A 6,000-nucleotide genomic window follows, 5' to 3' on the forward strand; every position below is an offset into this window, starting at 1 on the left:
TTGTTTCGTAGTTGAAAGAAATCAATATGATTGAAGGTCTGGTTTTCATTGAAGATCTAAGGTTCGACCAATCCTAACCTATATAGAGAATCAAGGTAGAATCACTTCTACCTTATATATATTATAGGAGTCAAGGTAGATACAATCCCTACCTATATTGGGAGCCAAGGTATAACCGATCCCTAAATACATTGGAAGTCATGGTAAAACCGGTCCCATAATGCAAAACCAATTTCTTTAATCATGTACACTTTAGGGTTTGTGTGATTTTGGAAATTGGGTTTGCAAAATAGGAACATTCAAGATGTCGACATAATGAATAATTTGAACACGCGCTGAAATATTATTTTTTATTGTTCAAAGATATTCCTTGATACTCAGGGTGAGATCCTAAACCTAAATGTTTGAGAATATTTTTGAGATGTATTACTAGCAAGCAATAAACATATCTCAGGAAATATATATTGGTTAAGTACTAGCTAATATTGAGTTTTCCATGATTTTGGTTGGAATTAGATAAAACCGAATTTAAGTGCTTTATTGCATATCTTGAGAATATTTCCGGTTATGGAAATTCCTTGGTGTCCAAGCTACCTTGGTCTATAAATAGTGAAGTTTGTTCTTCTTACAAACTTATCCTAAGGCAAGCACTTCGTTTCACAATCACTGCTATAACCGACTAATAATATTACTTGTAATACCATCTTGGATAGGATAACAACTTAATTAGGCGAAATCTCTTACAACCGCTAATTTAAATACTTCATTAGAATTAAGAAGCGTCTAGATAGTACCGTTAGTGGGAAACTAGAAATGCATTGTTATTTTAGTTTTCGATTATTGACGGTTGTTAACTCTTGATTGCACATAGTTTGTTATTCTTGATTGCCTTCTCTAGACATAAGGTCACTCAAACTAGATCACGAGATGAACGATAGTTCAGATCTGTCTTTAGATATGACGTTGACTTGTGATCACACATTTTTAATAGACTTCGTTTTTTGCATGATCGATCATAAGTTGGAATCAAGTTTGATGTTGTGCAGGTGTAGAAGAAGACTTTGAAGATTTGAAAACAAGAATATTTTTTTTATTGGTTTCGTATCTTTGTGATTTTCTTCGTGCACAAACTTAGTAGACTGGGGTCCGAATAGATCTCTTTTATCTTTTCATAGACTTGTTATTTCGAGTCATATTGAGATCCACAAGCTCTGATTTGGTGGTACTCTTCAGTATACAAATCCGATGGTTCTGTTTGACTTGATCTTCTTGTTAACTTGTTAATCCATATTTTGGAAGATTTAACCCAACAAAGGAGTTTATTGATTCAAATAGAAAAGTCTTTGTCAAAAACTCAACTAGAATATTTGTGATTAATTTCTTGAGATAAGAAGAGTGGTTACCAAAATGATTAGTCATTTACTGTTTGGAAAACTATCAAAAGGGTTCAGTGCTTTAAGTCTTCGGGTGAAGCAACTGAAGATATTGGACTCTATCTTAGGATTCACGTGCATTGGGCAGATTGGTTATAGGCGCATGGATACTTAGAAAATTAGGTGACTAGGGATAGTTTACTTTTTCTCAACTATAAGAAGTTGGTAGTGGTCTTTGTATAGCGGTTTAATTTTGAGAGTATTCAAAACTAGACTGGGTCCCAGGGTTTTTCTGCATTTGCGGCTTCCTCGTTAACAAAATCTTGTTGTGTGATTTTACTTTAATGTGCGCATTATAATTTTTCAATTTATAATTAAAGTAATTCCACTTGTACGTTAATCCCAAACACTTGGGCTGATCCCTATACTTGTGTTTGGTTTCGAACCAATACTATATACCAAGTGTATACCTTGTGGTTTGCTATCTTCTTGATAGTCTTTGTGTATATTAAATCACGCAAGGTATCATACTTATAGGTTGATATCGAAAAGATTCTGGTGTACTTCGTACCCTCGTCATTTCAGTAACAATTTCTCCTTGTGAAAATGCCTAATAAAAATGCTTGGTATTGAAAACATTCTGGTGTTCATGCTTTTAATTTCGTCTTAAGTACATTGAGGAAAATGTTAGATTTAAGTTTGGGGGTAGGGGAAAAACTTTTAGTTGCATTATGAAACTTCAAAATCTAGAGTTGATTATAGATTTAATGGGGGTTGTAGTAATGAGGTTCAAACTCTCGGGCTTGTGAAGGATAATTTTTTAAACTTAATAAAAAAGATAAATATATACAATAAAAATATTAACACTGGTGCGAGAAACTGGGACTAGGATTCCGCCAAATTCATTTCTTAAGGTTCAAATAATAATTCTTTTATCAATAATAGCTCGAAAAATATACTAAATATATCGACTCTAATTTATTGCCAAGATAGATTCTCAAAATATTAGGTGTAAATGTTAAGCATGGGACATCAAATCATCTAAGCTAAGCATGACCCATCAAATCAAATCACAACTAATTAATTTAAATCATAATTTCAATTACAATTAATGCAAAAGTCATGAAAAGAATTAATAAAATTACCCATGTATGAAGCTCGGCCTCCTCCGTCATCCCAGTGTTGGGGTTTAACTCATCATAGTAAAAATGCTCTCAAAATAATTATGGCTCAAAAATGATTTACAAATGATGAGAAGAAGAGAAAACGGTGTAAAACTGTAATCTGCGACGCACAAAAAGCGTCACAGAATGAACGATAAAAGACAAGTGCTACCGTTTAGACTGCGCTGCGACCCACGGGTGTGCGTCTTAGACACTGTTCATAAACGATTGTCCTTGCGAGTCCGTTCTTCGTGTTCTTGGTGTTCTTCATCATCAGCAGCAGCAACAACAGAGTTTCATCAACTCTTGATTTCTGCTTCTCTGGACCTCCTCTCGACCCCAAACTCTCGACAACCTTTCTCTGACCTCCAAGGAATCTATTTAAACCCGAAGCATGCATCGAATCTCCTCCATAACTCCACAAATCCTCGGCAGTGAAAGAAAATATCTTCGGATATTTTCTTTCCTGTTTTAGCTTTTCACGCGTTTTCTCTGGTCCAGCACGCTCCAATTCGACTTATTCACGCCTCAACACTCTTCCAACGCCAGCAGAACTCCCCCATGCACACAAGAACTTCAATTTTGCTCGTGTTACAGTACACATGCTCTGTTTTTGGTGTGTGAATCATACCGAAAATTTCAGCCAAATTTGATCGATCATGTCACCCATACTATGTTCCTTAACCTATATCACATCTCTATACCAAATTTCAGCCATTGAATCGACCCATAACCCCTTCATTTGGACTATCGAAATTCTGCCAGAACTGTTTAGAAATTTCCCGCCAAAATCGTTTCAAATGGGGAAGAAACTGGTATCCCCCTATCCAGAGTAGGGGTGCGAATAGCAGCTGCCTTGGGGTGACCTGGGGGTGCCCCTTAGTAATTAGGTTACCCCTTATCCAAAAGCGAGAGTCCGAATAACACTTGTCCTCCGGGTGCAAAAATCAACTTTTCGAACCGAATTTTCCAAAAATGTTTATTTCCTAAAAATACATAAAAACACAATATTAGTACAAAAATAGAGTTCCAACAATACAGACATTGAGGACAAATTAGACACAAAAATGTGTCTATCAAATACCCCCAAACTTATTATTTGCTAGTCCTCGAGCAAAACTAATAAATAAATAAAACCGAGTTAATCTCGGGAGGGTTTACCAGAGGTGTGCCCACAAAACCATTACTCCAGACCCTAGCTTATCTATGCAGCACCTTGGAAGGCACTAAAGAATCTCCTTGGTTGGCTTACAATCACTGACTATAGGAGGAAGTACCCTGATGCGAAATTCCAATTATTGTACACGAGTTTGCACTCAAGCATACTAAAATTCATATAAAGTGACAGAGTTCTACTAAGATAGTTGCACTACGGACATCATATTCGGAGTCAAACTAATCATATGGGTAGAAAAAGGAGACGGAAATAGAAAAATGTAGATGGTTTTGATGTTAACCAAATGATCGATGTTTCACATATCTGTTTGAAGGCCACTGCCAGAATGAACCTATCCTAATGGACTGAGATACCGGTCTGACTAATATCAACACAACTGGCTTATACAAGGGAACCAGTGGTTAATAACTTAAATCTAGATCAACAAACTGGCAAATACAAGGGAACCAACAGTTGACTACACAGAACAATAACCATTTTTTTTTAACTTAACGGCATGAATAGATCTTTTTGATCCAAGCGCATGCTTCTTGTCAGCAGATTACACGATAGTTCCCACGGGTCCTGCATTCCACGCTTGCTTAGGCGACGGAAACAGGTAGAACACACGCATATTGCTATCCAAGTGTTAATACTTATTCCGATTGGTCTAACTGGTCCGGTCTTTTTTTTTTTAGTAACTCAGTCACTCTAATTCACCCTAGTAGTGGTAACAACTTGAATCGTGTGCCCCGCCTAATCACTTAGAGAAACATAGTTTAAAATGAAAAAATAAAATGAAAAAAAGAAATGAAAAGGACTCAACGAGATATGGTGCAACTATCATGTTATTTTTAACACCTGAGCTCTGTGCTTTTATCAATAGACTCTATAGATGTTTCCATCTAATCAGATTGGTTCCTCAAATCCTACAACTAAGATGTTCCCATCCACTTAGATTGGTTAGTGCAAACCTTAATAGGCATAAATTTCTAGGCTCTGGAGTTTACTAATTGCAACTAAAAAGTTTATCCCATACCCCCAAACTTAAATCTAACATTGTCCTCAATGTTCTAAAGATGAAACTAAAAGCATGAATAAGGAGAAACTGTTACCATTTGAAGCGAAAGAGTTAAGGAAAGATATTACCGTGTTGCATGAGCATGGGATACCTCCCAAGAAGTACTAATTTTAAAGTCTTCAGTCAGACTTAGGAAAGGATTAGTCAACTCGAACCATAAAGTAACAGTCGAAATAATTGTGGGTCTTCAAAACTAAATAGAGCTGACCAAAGGAAACTAAAATGAACCAAGAAAGTGGACAAGAATAACATGCCCTTACCTAGTTTCCTGAAAACTATCGTTAATTGCGGTTCAGGTTCAGGTTCTATGAAAGGGTCTAAATAGAATATTTTTATTGGCTGCGTTTCTTCATAGATGGGATCTGAATCACTAGGTATTAGAGTCTGTAAAAACTCAAATACGAACTTAGAATCACGAAGTAATAACCTAAATAATTGCGGATCCTCTAAGTCAATCAGATATGACTTACATAGTTGACCACAATGAGAGTAGTGGTCATTCTTAGGAAAATGTGTCGATTCTATTAACCTAAAGTACTTAGGCTTAGTCTCAGAACTTAATATTCGACTCATTTGAAACGTTCCCACAGTTGGAAGATAACTATTTGGTGGGAAAACAAAGTCAATCTGGGTATCATAGCCTGGGCAAACCACATCAACCAGAGGATGGGTTTCTAATAACTGAACTCCTTCATGGACATCATTAGGCTCGGGAAAACGAGTATGAAGGTAATCTTGTAAAATGGTCGAGGCACAGATATCAAGTCCTAAGTGTGGGGACTTTCTGAGATTTAAAGGTAAGGCACTAGGGAAGTGATAATCACCCCCAAACTTAGAGTTTTCAGTGTCTCTAGATATACCTCTAATTATTTCTTGAATTTCCGTATATTCAGAGTCCTTAAAATATTCAAGAGATTCTTCTAAGTTATTATCAGGTAGTGCATCTTTACTCATCTCTACGGGTCTATCTTCTTCTTCCAAGACTATTGTTTCTAAGTCGCTAGACTCTAAAACAGTATTTTCGAAATGAACCCGTTCCTCTAAACCACTATCGGCTTCGTAATCCAAAGGAAAATCTACATCGTCTAAAACGGTGGTATCCCTAATCAAATCCTCGTCCTTTTGAATAGGTGAATAATCATAAAATTTATTTGGATTTGGATTTGAAATAGAAATAATATAATCACTATACAACTCAATTGGATTACTAGACTCCTGATCACTATG

The sequence above is a fragment of the Papaver somniferum genome, chromosome 11 (assembly GCF_003573695.1).
Source record: "Papaver somniferum cultivar HN1 chromosome 11, ASM357369v1, whole genome shotgun sequence".
NCBI lineage: Eukaryota > Viridiplantae > Streptophyta > Magnoliopsida > Ranunculales > Papaveraceae > Papaver > Papaver somniferum.